This window comes from Cebus imitator, unplaced genomic scaffold (assembly GCF_001604975.1).
Source record: "Cebus imitator isolate Cc_AM_T3 unplaced genomic scaffold, Cebus_imitator-1.0 Scaffold53, whole genome shotgun sequence".
Classification (NCBI taxonomy): Eukaryota; Metazoa; Chordata; class Mammalia; order Primates; family Cebidae; genus Cebus; species Cebus imitator.
In genome coordinates, this window is record NW_016107368.1 from 8990910 (window position 1) to 9006479 (window position 15570).

Consider the following 15570-nt stretch of genomic DNA (forward strand, 5'->3'; position numbering starts at 1 on the left):
CATTTTTAGTAGAGACAGCGTTTCACCATGTTGGCCAGGGTGGTCTCAAACTCCTGACCTCAGGTGATCTGCCGGCCTCAGGCTCCCAAAGTGCTAGGATTATAGGCATGAGCCACTGTGCCTGGCCAGTAAGCTTTTTTTTTTTCTTTTCTGTTAATCTGTTTTTTTAAGTAAACTAAAATGATCAAACTTTCTGGGAAAAGATCTAAACTTCCCTACAATCATTATCATAAAATCCTTTCCATTCTAGATCAATCTACCCACATAAAGACTGGAAAAAACTGATGAAGATGTGAGTTTTTCCTTCCTACTCTCAATTTGGGAGGAGAATGCTCTGGTTTCCTTTCCCTGAAGATATAGGATATTTGGGGGAAATGGAAGATGAGGGCTGAGAATATACAAATATGAATACCAGACAACCTGGAGTGTATAAACTTTTTTTTTTCTATAAAATATATAGCTTTTGGCTTCTATAAACTCTAGAAATATCTGGGGAATCACAGGATTATTTTGAGAACCTTTTATTCCCAGACGTGGCCCACGTATCACTCTTGTTCTAAATTTCAGTTGGAAAAATATGGTCACTGAAAGCATAGACTAACCTAAGCAGGCTCTCTGCTAGTTTATTTTTAGCAAACGCTGTGTGCCAGGCACTGTTTTGAGGACTTTACCCTTGGAAGTATGCATGATTATTTTTAGAGCCCCTCTTCAGAGGAGAGCACCCAAGTCCACACAGGCATCAAAATGCAGCCAGGACTCACACCCAGACAACCTCGTCCTCAGAGTTCTGCACCTCCCCACTGCCCTATGCATGGCTATTTTTTGTTTGGCTTTAAATTTTGTTATCTGATGCTTTTTAACATCAGATTTTCTATTGACTTTCCCAAGTAATAATTAACAAAACACTCATACTGAACCTACTAATCACTGGAACTACACAATGGTAAGAACAAAAAAAATCTTTTCTTTGTGCAAAAACTGGAATAACTAACCAGAAACTTTGGTACATATGATATTGGAAATCACCCAACTTCGTACTTCCTCCTTTGCTGTTTTTGAGACAGAGTCTCACTTTGTTACCCAGGCTGGAGTATAGTGGCATGATCTCAGGTCACTGCAACATCTGCCACCTGGGTTCAAGCAATTTTTGTACCTCAGCCTCCCGAGTAGCTGGGATTATAGGCATGTGCCACCATGCCCAGTTAATTTTTGTATTTTTAGTAGAGACGGGGTTTCACCATGTTGGCCAGGCTAGTTTCGAACTCCTGACCTCAGGAGTGATCAACCCTCCTTGGCCTCCCAAGGTGCTGGGATTACAGGTGTGAGCCACTGCACTCGTCTCCCCCATCACCTTTACTTTATTCACTAATGAAGCACACAAACTTATAAACAGATCTTGTGCTCATTTTTTTTTTTTTTTTTTACTTCTTTTGGGCTCTTCATTGTAACTGTGGTTCTTTTTTTATTACATTCATGCATATAACTAGTAAAATACTAGTAATGATATTTGAAGATTGCCATGACTGAGCCTCTACTGACTGTTTCATACTTTCTGCTCCACCCAAGTGGAGCAGAAATTCAATTTTCTAAAATTCACCTTTGAAGTCCAGAAATTCAATACTAATAAAGGTATCCTTCGAACAGCTCTTTGCGAGTCACTTTGTTGGATACTTTGTGGAATTAAAGATGCATGAGAGATGGACGCTACTTTCAAACGATCTAGACCATGGGGTTCTGAAAAGTGTTCTCCTTGGACCAGCAGGATCTGCATCAGTCAAGAGCATGCTAGAAATTCTTGGGCCCCAGAAACTCTAGGAGTAGGGCTCAGCAATGTCTTAAAAAGCTCCTTGGGTGATTTTGATGCACACTAAACTTTAAGAATCACTACTCTAGAAGTGTAAGAAATATAAACAAAAGACTCCAAAACAAAGTTGAAATCAAGTTTAAACAAAATGCAGTGAAATTTCTAAGAGGGAAAGTTGAGTTGAGGTAGCAAGAGGGAAATCTTGAAAACATTTCCTGTATTTGGTGTTGGGGCTGGCTCCTTACGGAAGGGTGGGATTAGACGGTACACATTGGGAGTGAGCAGGAGGTTCATCTTAGAAGGGTAACAGAGAACATGGAGGTAGACACAGTTAAGTGTGATCTGTGAGGTAGAATCCTCCATTTGGGTGGAGCAGAAAGTGTGAAACAGTCAGTAGAGGCTCAGTCATGGAAATCTTTGAATATCATTACTAGTATTTTAATAATGAAAGAAAAAAAGAGAATACTGAAAGACAATATGCCATTTCTATAATGGAGGAAAATAGTGAGAATATAAGTATACACAGTTAGAATCATGGGAAAAGTTCTTATATTTGTTAGATGCTCAAGGAAACCTGGAAAATGATGATACTTTGTTCTTTTCTTTTTTTTTTTGAGACCGACTCTTCCTCTGTCACCAGGTACCAGGCTGGAATGCAGTGGTGCGATCTGGCTCACCGCAACCTCTGCCTCCTGGGTTCAAGCAATTCTCCTGCCTCAACCTCCCAAGTAGCTGGGACTACAGACGCACGCCACCACGCCCAGCTATTTTAGTAGAGATGGGGTTTGACCATGTTGGCCAGGATGGTCTTGATCTCTTGACCTTGTGATCCACCCGCCTTGGCCTCCCAAAGTGCTGGGATTACAGGCATGAGCCACCATGACCAGCTGATGATACTTTTAAAAAATATTTCTTGTGTAAATTTAAAAAATACTAAAGTACTCATTACTTTACTTTTTGAAGACACTACTCTGGAAAATTCAGTCACAATATTGTTAGCATTTTTGCTTTATAAAGAAGTATGGTAGTGATACTCTATTATTACAATAAAGCCATAATCCTAATTCCTGGACTTTGCTAGATAATTTCCTGATTCAACTTTAGAAATGGCTTCACAGAGTATTTTGAGAGATGTTGTAATATGAATAATATAAGGTAGAAAATAATATTGTTATTAAAATGAAAGTCTGATGTTGAAATATGAAAATGAACTTGCACTATAATAACTAGAGAAATCTTTTAGACATCCAAAAATAAGTATATTTTTAGGTTTACTATTCAAAGAAAGACTGCAGAAAGTCAAAGGAATTTTATTTGATGCCTCTGCAAATGGAGAAGACAGTGTAAAATGAATTTTAAAGGGCTTTAAATTTGGTTGAAATGGAATAACAATCTCCTGCTTGAAACAACCAAAATAAACACATGAAACAACAACATTGCATGGACATCAGGCAACAAAGGACAGTGATCTCTAAGAAGTGCGAGAAACGTACAGTTGAGGAAGGAGGCTAGCAGGCCTTGCTTTCCAATCACAACCCTGCTGATAAAGCCAGGATCTGGTCAAACCAGGACACAGTGAAGAAACTGGCAAAAGCCAGCAGGTGGCCCAAAGGCAGCTTCTAGCCGCTCCCAATGCTCATTAGCATAAGACACTCTCATCAGCACCCAGATAGCTTACAAATGTCATGGCAATGACCAGGAAGTTGCCCCCTCTTTTCTAGAAAGTTCTGAATGACCTGCCCCTTAATTTGCATTAATTCACTCCTTAATTTTGCCTGTAATTAAAATTGGGTAAAAGTTGGTAGAAACACAGCTAGCCAATAGCTCACAAGAGCTGCTTTTGGTGTACTGCCTATGAGTTAGCCCTGCTCCATGAGGACGGCTCTGGTTCAATCAAAGATTACTGTCTAAATACCACTGGCTCACCTTGAATTCCTTCCTGAGTAAAACCAAGAACTTTCCCAGGCTAAGACTCCAATTTGGGGGCTCAGCTGCCCTGCATCAAAGTAAGCCCTAAGATCGCCCACCTTATGGCTCTGAGAAAGCTTTCAGGCCATGGCGCAGGGAGGGGCAACCAGGTAGAGCATGTTGATCTCTCTGAGTTGAGACAGAACTGGGAATTGGGGAAGCCAAGAGAGCAAGAGTTCTGAAGGGAAGAGAGCTGCACAGAGTAAGAACCCTGGAGACTCACAGAGAGTTCCCATGAGATCTTGAGCAGAGCACTGATCAGTACATATGTGTGAGGAAACTCTCTGAGGATGGGGGAAGAGTGATCCAAAAGACTGAAGAGAACAGCACTTCAAAGAACACATGAGGCCAAAAATAGTGCCTGTTCCCAAAAACCAGATGGAAAACCTTACAATTCAGGGAGATCAGTTAATGTACTAAGAACCGCCTTGCCACTGTAGTGGAGAAAAATTAATCCTAGACTAAATTCACATCTGCTTCTAATGAACAACTCTTATAAAAGCAAGCCCAGAAATGATCAAACTCTTCCAAAGGACCTTAACTACATCTCATAACAGAGCTAAAAAATATTTATAAGAATACAAAAATAATCAATAACCCAATGAAATAAATCATCACCATCTAGCATTCAATGAAAAATTGCCAGACATGCAAAGAAGCAGGAAAATATAGCCCTTAATGAGAAGCAAAATCAGTGAATCAAAACCAACTCCAAAATGACACAGATTATAGAATAGGCAAGGACTTTAAAACAGCTATTCTGATCAAATTTCATATGTTTAAGAAGCTGGAGAAAAGATTAAAAATGCTAACTAGTGACATGGAAGACCCAAATGAAACTTCTAGAGATGAAAACTTCAAAAACTGACTTGAAAACTATATTACATGAGAATTGCAGCAGATCAGAAATTTTAGAAGAAAATATTAGTGACCTAAAAGACAGCATTAGATGCTGTCTAAAATGAAACACAGAGAAAAAAAAAAAAGATTAAAAAAGAATTAACAGAGTGATCTCCTGGAAGGATGGGGCAGCTTGGGGGCCATGGCCAAGCTACAGTTGCTGGGTAACAAGTCAGAGTCTTGACACTTAGCATAATGGCAGAAACTGCTTCTTCACTGAAGCACTTTGTGCTGGATAAGAAGGCAATCTTTGGCCCGTTACTGGAGATTGTTACTGAGGATCGCATATTGTTGAAGTATGTGAATCTCCCTTCTCAGTTCAAGACCTGAAGATCCAATCAGGGTGGAATAATAATGGCAACATATAAGAACCTAGAACTTGACTGAGCTACTGAGGATAATCAAGTAGAAACACAAAGATATAAAAACAAACTTTTTATCGTTGGTAAGGTGCTATCTCAGAGATAAATGAAGGTGGCGTTTTTTGGCAGGACAAGCTCTGTTGTCAATGCAATGTTGTGGGATAAAGCTCTTCCTAGTGGGACTGGCCATACAACCAATTAATTGCTTCCTGTTTAAAGAACCAATGGAAATAAAACCTATCTTATGACAAAAGAATAAGATAAAAATGAGTGTGAAGACAGTTCATCAGCTGTCCTATGCCCTTCATATGGAGAAAGACTTGGAAGCTAGCTGTCTTATCCATGTGTTTTGGCCAAAGACAAAGTGTGTCCTCTTGAGAGGTGAGCTGGTTTTAGTAGACAGTCCAGACACAGATGTCACTACAGAGCTGGATACCTGAACTGATGAGCATTGCATAGATGTTCATGTCATTTTGGTTGTAAACTCTGAATCAACACTAGCAAACACAGAAAAACATTTCTTCACAAGGCAAATGAGCAGTTTTCCAAGCCTAATAATTTAATTCTGAATAATTACTGGGATGTCTCTTCATCAGAGCCAGAATATATGAAGATGCATGCAGACAGCACATAGAAAGATGCTTGCATTTCTTTGTGGAGGAGCTTCAAGTTGTAGATCCTTTAGAAGCACAGAATCATATATTCTTCATTTCAGCAAAGGAAGTTCTTAGTGCTAGACGGTACAAACCACAGGGGATGCCAGAAGGCAGTGAAGTACTTGCTAAAGGATTTCAGGAAAGATTACCAGAGTTTCAGAATCTTAAACAAATCTTTGAGGAATATATTTCACAATCAGCAGTGAAAACAAGGTTCAAACAGCATACAATCAGAGCTAAGCCAATACAAGATATTGCAAAAAACAATGGATTCAATAAACGTGGCAGCAACAGAGAAGAGCTTATTCAAAGAAAGAGCGGGAAGAACAAATTGATAGACTGGACTTTATTCAAAACCAGTTGAACCTTTTAACACTAGATGTTAAGAAAAAAATCAGAGAGGTTACCAAGGAAGTGGCAAACAAGGTTTCATGTGCAAAGACAGATGAAATTTGTTGACTGTTTGCTTTGGTTGATGAGTTTTGCTCAGAGTTTCATTCTACTTCAAGTGTAATGAAAGAACATAAAGGTGATTTAAATAGGCACTTAGAAGACAGTATCAGAAGAATTATGGCTGATTGATGCACCAGTGAAGACAATGACTCAATGTCTAACCCCAGCAAGAAGTTATTAAAAATTTAAAACCATTACTTCCAGCTGATATATAGAATAAACTGCATACACTGATCCCTTGCAAGAAATTTGATCTCAGTTATGACCTATATTGCCAAAAGTTATGGCCAGATTTTCAAGAGGATACAGTATTCCATTTTTCCCTGAGCTGGTCTTCACTTGTGGATTGATTCCTAGGCCCAACAAATACTCAGAGGGTGCATCCAGGATTGTCAAAGCCTATCTTTCCCTAGCTCTTCAGCCGCTACTCCCACTGCTCCTACCAACCCAGCAACACTAGATAATGCATCACACAAAGAACTCATGGTTACCTTAATAACAGGATTAGCTTCTCTTACATCTAGGACTTCTATGGGCATCACTGTTGGAGGAGTAATTTGGAAAACTATAGGCTGATAATTCATATATGTTTCATTATGTATGTATGGAGTTTGGTATCTTTATGAAAGGCTGTCCTGTACCACCTGTGTCAAGGAGAGAGGCTGTACACAACAGTTTGTGAATCATGCATCTGAAAAACTTAAGATAATTGCTAACTTCAGGAGTGCAAACTGCAACCATGAAGCAAAACAAGAAATGGCTATCACTTTTGCTTGCCAGTGCCAACTAGTTGTTGTTACTCAAAAACATCTGGAAGAAAAAATTACTAGATTATCCAAAGAAATAGATGAGTTAGAGAACATACAAAACAATTCAAAGCTCTTTTTTTCATATTCATAGCTTAAATGGTATGCTCCAGTTGACATTTCTACTGTCATAACTGTTACACTTAGTAGCTTCCAACAGTTTTCTTTTTTTAATTAATTAATTTATTTATTTATTTTGAGATGGAGTCTCGCTCTGTCACCCAGGCTGGAGTGTAATGGCACGATCTTGGCTCACTGCAACCTCCACCTCCCAGGTTCAAGCGATTGTCCTGCCTCAGCCTCCCGAGTAGCTAGGACGACAGGCACGTGCCAGCACACCCAGCTAATTTTTGTATTTTTAGTAGAGTCAGGGTTTTGCCATGTTGGTCAGGCTGTTCTCAAACTCCTGACCTCAGGTGATCCGCCCACCTCAGCCTCCCAAAGTGCTGAGATTGCAAGTGTGAGCTACCGTGCCTGGCCCCCCTTTTTAAAAAAATTTTTACTTTAAGATACATGTGCGGAACCTGCTGTTTTGTTACATGGGTATATATGTGCCATGATGGTTTGCTGCACCTATCAACCCATCATCTAAGTTTTAAGCCCCTCATGCTTTAGGTATTTGTCCTAATGTTCTCCCTTCCTTTGCCTCCATCCCCCGACAGACCCCAGTGTGTGATGTTCCCCTCCCTGTGTCCATGTGTTCTCGTTGTTCAACTCCCACTTATCAGTGAGAACATGTGGTATTTGGTTCTCTGTTCCTGTGTTAGCTTGCTGTGGATGCTGGTTTCCAGCTTCATCCATGTCCATGCAAAGGACATAAATTCATTCCTTTTAATGGCTGCACAGTATTCCATGGTATATATATGCCACATTTTCTTTATCCAGTCTATCATTGATGGGCATTTGGGTCAGTTCCAAGTCTTTGCTATAGTAAATAGCACTGCAGTAAACATACGTGTGCATGTGTCATTATAGTGGAATGATTTATAATCCTTTGGGTATACATCCAGTAATTGGATTGCTTTGTCAAATGGTATTTCTGGTTCTAGATCCTTGAGGAATCACCACACTGTCTTCCATAATGGTTGAACTAATTTACACTCCCACCAACAGTATAAAAGTGTTCCTATTTCTCCACATCCTCTCCAGCATCTGTTGTTTCCTGACTTTTTAACGATTGCCATTCTAACTGGCATGAGATGGTATCTCATTGTGGTTTTGATTTACATTTCTCTAATGACCAGTGATGATGAGCTTTTTTAATGTTTATTGGATGCATAAATGTCTCCTTTTGAGAAGTGTCTGTTCATATCATTTGTCCACTTTTTGATTGGGTTGTTTTTTTCTTGTAAATTTGTTTTAAGTTCCTGGTAGATTCTGGATATTAGACCTTTGTCAGATAGATAGATTGCAAAAATTTTCTTCTATTCTGTAGGTTGCCTGTTCATTCTGATGATAGTTTCTTTTCCTGTGCAGAAGCTCTTTAGTTTAATTAGATCCCATTTGTCAATTTTGGCTTTTGTTACAATTGCTTTTGGCATTTTAGTCATGAAGTCTTTGCCTATGCCTATGTCCTAAATGGTATTGACTAGGTTTTTTCTAGGATTTTTATGGCTTCAGGTTTTACATTTGTCTTCAATCCATCTTGAGTTAATTTTTGTATAAGGTGTAAGGAAGGGGCCTGGTTTCTGTTTTCTGCATATGGCTAGCCAGTTTTCCCAGCACCATTTATTAAAAGGGACTCCTTGCCCCATTGCTTGTTTTTGTCAGGTTTGTCAAAGATCAGATGGTTGTAGATGTGTGGTGTTATTTCTGAGGCCTCTATTTTGTTCCATTGGTCTATATCTCTGTTTTGGTACCAGTACCATGCTGCTTTGATTACTATAGATTTGTTGTATAGATTGAAATAGGTAGTGTGATGCCTCCAGTTTTGTTCTTTTTGGTTAGGGTTGTCTTGGCTATGCAGGCTCTCTTTCAGTTCCATATGAAGTTTAAGGTGGTTTTTTCTAGTTCTGTGAAGAAAGTCAAGGGTAGCTGGATGGGAATAGCATTGAATCTATAAATTACTTTGGGTGGTATGGCCATTTTCACAGTATTGATTCTTCCTATCCATGCACATGGAATTACTTTCCATTTGTCTGTGTCCTCTCTTATTTCCTTGAGCAGTGGCTCATAGTTCTTCTTGAAGAGGTCCTTCACATCCCTTGTAAGTTGAATTCCTAGGTATTTTATTCTCTTTGTTGCAATTGCAAATGGGAGTTCCCTTATTATTTGGCTCTCTGCTTGTCTATTATTGGTATATAGGAATGCTTGTGATTTTTGTACATTGATTTTGTAGCCTGAGACTTTGCTGAAGTTGCTTATCAGCTTAAGGAGTTTTGGAGCTGAGACATGGGGTTTTCTAAATATACAGTCATGTCCTCTGCAAACAGAGATAATTTGACTTCCTTTCTTCCTATTTGAATTCCCTTTACTTCTTTCTCTTGCCTGATTGCCCTGGCCAGAACTTCCAATACTATGTTGAATAGGAGTAGTAAGAGAGGGCATCCTTGTCTTGTGCTGGTTTTCAAAGGGAATGCTTCCAGCTTTTGCTCATTGAGTATATTGGCTATGGGTTTGTCATAAATAACTCTTATTATTTTGAGATATGTTCCATCAATACGTAGTTTATTGAGAGTTTTTGGCATGAATGGGTGTTGAATTTTATTAAAGGCCTTTTATGCATCTATTGAGATAATCATGTGTTTTTGTCATTGGTTCTGTTTATATGATGGATTACGTTTATTGATTTGCATATGTTGAACCAGCCTTGCATCCCAAGGATGAAGCCGACCTGATTGTGGTGAATAAGCTTTTTGATATGCTACTGTATTCAGTCTGCCAGTATTTTATTGAGAATTTTTGTACCAATGTTCATCAGGTATATTGGCCTGAAATTTTCTTTTTTCTGTGTGTGTCTGCCAGGTTTTGGAATCAGGGTGATGCTGGCCTCATAAAATGACTTAGGGAGGAGTCCCTCTTTTTCTATTGTTTGGAATAGTTTCAGAAGGAATGGTACCAGCTCCTCTTTGTATCTCTGGTAAGATTCGGCTGTGAATCCATCTGGTCCTAGGCTTTTTTTGGTTGGTAGGCTATTAATTACTGCCTCAATTTCAGAACTTGTTATTGGTCTATTCAGTGATTCTACATCTTTCTGATTTAGTCTTGAGAGGGTTTATTTTTTCAGGAATTTATCCATTTCTTCTAGATTTTCTAGTTTATTTGCGTAGTAGCGTTTGTAGTCTTCTCTGATGGCAGTTTGTATTTCTGTGGGATCAGTGGAGATATCCCCTTTATTATTTTTTATTGCATCTTTTTTATTCTTCCCTCTTTTCTTCTTTATTAGTCTGGCTAGTGATCTATCTATTTCTTAATCTTTTCAAAAAACCAGCTCCTGGATTCACTGATTTTTTGAAGGGTATTTTTATGTCTCTATCTCCTTTGGTTCTGCTCTGATTTTATTTCTTGTCTTCTGCTAGCTTTTGAATTTGTTTGCTCTTGCTTCTCTAGTTCTTTTAATTGTGATATTAGGGTGTTGATTTTAGATCTTTCCCACTTTCTGATGTGGGCATTTAGTGCTATAAATTTCCCTCTTCACACTGGTTTTGCTGTGTCCGAGAGATTCTGGTATGTTGTCTCTTTCTTCTCATTGGTTTCAAATAACTTATTTATTGCTGCCTTAATTTTGCTATTTACCCAGTAGTCATTCAGGAGCAGGTTGTTCAATTTTCATGTAATTGTGCAGTTTTGAGTGAGCCTCTTAATCTTGAGTTCTAATTTGATTGCACTGTGGTCTGAGAGACCATTTATTATATTTCCAGTTTTTTGTGTTTGCTGAGGAGTGTTTTACTTCCAATTATGTGGTTTATTTTAGAATAAGTGCTATGTGGTGCTGAGAAGAATGTAGACTCTGTTGATCTGGGGTAAACAGCTCTGTAGATGTCTATTAGGTCCGCTTGGTCCAGAGCTGAGTTCAAGTCCCAAATACCCTTGTTTATTTTCTGACTTATCTAATACTGACAGTGTAGTGTTAAAGTCTCCCACTATTATTTTGTGGGAGTCTAAGTCTCTTTGTAGGTCTCTAAGAACTTGTTTTATGAATCTGTGTGCTCCTGTATTGGGTGCATATATATTTAGGATAGTTAATTCTTCTTGTCGAATTGATCCTTTTACCATTATGTAATGCCCTTCTTTGTCTTTTGGATCTTTGTTGATTTAAAGTCTTTTATTTTGTTTGTTTTTTTTTGTTTGTTTGTTTGTTTTGCTTTCCCTTTGCTTGATAAATATTTCTCCATCCCTTTATTTTGAGCCTATGTGTGTCTTTGCACATGAGATGGGTCTCCTGAATACGGCACACCAATGGGTCTTGACTCTTTATCAGATTTGCCACTCTGTGTCTAATTGGGGAATTTAGCCCACTTACATTTAAGATTAATATTGTTATGTGTGACCTGTATCGTGTCATCATGATGCTATCTGGTTATTTTATACATTAGTTGATGGAGTTTATTCATAGTGTTGTTGCTATTTATATTTTGGTGTGTTTTTGCAGTGGCTGGTACCGGCTTTTTCCTTTCCATATTTAGTGCTTCCTTCAGGAGCTCTTGTAAGACAGACTTGGTGGTGACAAAATCTCTTGAGCATTTGCTTGTCGGTAAAGGATTTTATTTCTCCTTCACTTATGAAGCTTAGTTTGGCTGGATATGAAATTCTGGGTTAATAATTACTTTCTTTAAGAATGTTGAATATTGGTCCCCATTCTCTTCTGGCTTTTAGGGTTTCTGCAGAGAGATCCACTGTTAGTCTGATGAGCTCCCCTTTGTAAGTTACCTGATCTTTCTCTCTAGCTGCCCTTAACATCTTTGCCTTCATTTCAACCTTGGAGAATCTGATGATTATGTGTCTTGGGGTTGCTCTTCTCAAGGAATACCTTAGTGGTGTTCTCTGTATTTCCTGAATTTGAATGTTGGCCTGTCTTGCTAGGTTGGGAAAATTCTCCTGGATAATATCCTGAAGTGTGTTTTCTAACTTGGTTACACTCTCCCTGTCACTTTCAGGTACTAAATCAGCAGTTTAGTCTTTCACATAGTCTTATATTTCTTGGAGGCTTTGTTCATTCCTTTTCATTCTATTTTCTCTAATCTTGTTTTCACACCTTATTTCATTAAGTTGATCTTCAATCTCTCATATCCTTTCTTCTGCTTGATCAATTCAGCTACTGATACCTGTGTATGCTTTGTGGAGTTCTCATGCTGTGTTTTTCACCTCCCTTGGGTCATTTATGTTCTTCTCCAAACCAGTTATTCTAGTTAGCAGTTCCTGTAACCTTTTATCAAGGTTCTTAGCTTCCTTGCATTGGGTTAGAACATGCTCCTTTAGCTGAGAGGAGTTTGTTATTTACCACCTACTGAGGCCTGCTCTGTCAATTCAGCAAACTCATTCTCTGTCCAGTTTTGTGCCCTTGCTGGAGAGGAGTTGCAAACATTTGGAGGAGAAGAGGCATTCTGGTTTTTGGAATTTTCAGCATTTTTGCACTGGTTTTTCCTCATCTTCATGGATTTACCTACCTTTGGATTTATCTGCCAAAGGTTGATAACCTTTGGATGGGGTTTCTGTGTGGGCATTCTTTTTGTTGATGTTGATGTTATTTCTTTCTGTTTGTTAATTTTCCTTCTAATAGTCAGTTCCCTCTTCTGCAGGTCAGCTACAGTTTGTTGCTGGTCCACTCCAGACCCTGTTTGCCTGGGTATCAGCAGTCAAGGCTGCAGAACAGTAAAGATTTTGCCTGCTCCTTCCTGTGGAAGCTTCGTCCCAGAGGGGCACTGGCCTGAGGCCAGCTGGAGCTCTTCTGCATGGGGTGTCTGTCAACCTCTGTTGGGAGTTCTCTCCCAGTCAGGAGGCATGGGGGTCAGGGACCTACTTGATGAGGCAGTCTATCCCTTAGCAGAGATCAAGCACTGTGGGGAGAATCCTCCTTGTCAGGATCCATTGCTCTTTTCAGAGCTGGCAGGTAGGAACGTTTACACCCACTGAAGCTGTGCCCACAGCCGCCCCTTCCTCCAGGTGCTCTGTCCCAGTGAGACGGGAGTTTTGTCTATAAGCCCCTGACTAGGGCTACTGCCTTTCTTTCAGAGATGCCCTGCCCAGTGAGGAGGAATCTAGAGAGACAGTCTGGCCACAGCTGCTTTGCCATGGTGTGTTGAGTTCTGCCCAGTCTGAACTTCCTGGCCTCCTTAGCACTGTCAGTGAAAAACGCCTACTCAAGCCTCAGTAATGGCAGATGCCCCTCTCCCCACCAAGCTTGATCATTCCCAGGTCAACTTCATACTGCTGTACTGGCAGTGAGAATTTCCAGCCAGTGGTTCTTAACTTGCTGGGCTCCGTGGGAGTGGGACCTGCTGAGCGAGACCACTTGCCTCCCTGGCTTCAGCCCCCTTTCCGGGGGAGTAAATAGTTCTGTCTTGCTAAGGTTCCATGTGCCACTGGGGTATGAAAAAAAAAATAAGCTCTTATAGCTAGCTTGGTGTCTGCCCAAACAGCTGCCCAGTTTTGTGCTTTAAACCCAGGGCCCTCGTGGTGTAAGCGCATGAGGGAATCTCTGGGTCTGTGGATTGCAAAACAGTGTGAAAAGCTTAGTATCTGGGCCAGATAGCACAGTCCCTCACAGCTTCCCTTGGCTCGGGGAGGGAGGCCCTGGCTCCTTGCACTTCCTGGGTAAGGTGATGCCCCACCCTGCTTCTGCTTGCCCTCCATGGGCTGCACCCACTGCCTAACCAGTTCCAATGAGATAAAGAGGGTACCTCAGTTGGAAATGCAGAAATCACCTGCCTTCTGCACTGGTCTTGCTAGGAGCTGCAGATCAGAGCTGTTCCTATTCTGCCATGTTGCCAGATCCAGCCCCCGCCCCCTCCTTTTTTTTTTTTTCGAAACAGAGTCTCATTGTGTTGCCTAGGCTAGAGTGCAGTGACGTGATCACAGCTCACTTTAGACTCGACCTCCTGGGCTCAAGAGATACTCCTGCCTCAGCCTTGCAGAGTGCTAGGATTACAGGTATGAGACACTGGGCCTGACCAATTCGAAGTTCTTAAGAAATAAACCTGCTCAAATTGAAAATGAGCTGTAGAATTTTACTAAGCAGTTTCTATATTCAAGCAATAAAGAAGAATCTTAACAACAGAGATTGTTTGGGCAACCATCACAGGGGGAAACAAAACTTGGAAGATTGGGGCATTTGTTATTTTTCTAAAATGACTTTTAAACATGAATTATGCTAACTGTACCCAAATAACAAATCCCTGTGTCGATTCTGGTAACGATCTATATCAGGGTGTTTGCATTTCTTTAAGAGTGTTATGATATGTCCTTAATTTTAATTTTGGGTAAAGAAAAGGCTAAATTATTTGATGGGTTAAAATAATGAATTAGTTCAAAGCACTAGTTCCAACTCTGTGACCCCTGAGGGGTGGGACCTTGATCTCTTAAATAGGGCTTTATTTTTTTAATTCTGAAAAACCTCTGCTTCCTGGCATCTAGGAGTTTGATGTTGATCCTTTCATATTCTTTCTCAAAACTAGTTTTTGTTGCTTTCTTTAATGGGAATAGTCACTTTTTTATTTTGCTTTATAAACTGCATTGCTTGAACCATCAAAAATATTCACAGAATGGCCAAACATATGTATAATTGGAGTCTCCAAAGGAGAGGAGTGGGAGAAACTGAAAAATTTTTTTGAAGAAACAGTGTACAAGGTCACTTTGCAGAGTGAGGAATTAAAGAATTGAGAATTATGATCCAAACCACCCCTTCCTTCTGTCATAGATGCAAATTTTCAGGGCTCTGACAGATAAGTCGGTCTACCATTGGAGTCACTTCTAATAGAAGATCAAGAGGCAACTTAAGTTAATTTTGGGGCAATGACCCCAAGAACTTCTGGGGTTGATTTGTTTGTTTGTATGTATTTGCTCTGTGTATATGTGTTGTTCGCTTTTTGTTTTAGTCTTTTATCAATGAATGAGAGAGACATACTAGTTTCTGTTTCATGTAGCAATTCTCTGTGACTCTTTGGATATTTTGCTATCCATCTAATTCCCATAGTCACACTGCATCAGATCTTAATGGAAGACTCCTCTGGCTATTCTTAGGTGAATAATTTGGGGCCTGTATATTTTATCACACTGCATTTGCTCTGTTTTCAGTTTTCATTTGGAAAGATTTTCAAACTCTCAGCATTAGCAGACTATATAATGGGCCTACTGGGTCTTGATTCCTTGATGTCACCTCCATTGTGGGAGATATGGACTTAGGTCTCCAACATTTTCTCTCCATCTTTTTCCTCTTTATCATTCTCCCAACAATTCAATATCATTTAGGTCACATTGGTCTATGGTGCTCCCACAATTGCAGCCTTATAAATATTATTCTCTGCTGAGTCATGTTGTATATCATGAATTCAGTCTTTTTATTATACACTTTTTGTACATAGTTAAGCTAGTGCATCTCTGCTTTTTCATTTACTTTTCTTATTATCTCTATCTCACCCTCTAGGCTGTTCAATGCAATTATGTTTTTTGTTAAACTATCCGAC

The 15570-nt window shown here is 39.6% G+C and overlaps 1 pseudogene; it reads left to right on the top strand.

Annotated features, from left to right (window-relative positions):
• Nucleotides 1–4867: 4867 nt before the first annotated feature.
• LOC108304154 lies at nucleotides 4868–14159 on the top strand (annotated as a pseudogene).
• The last annotated feature ends 1411 nt before the right edge of the window (nucleotides 14160–15570 follow it).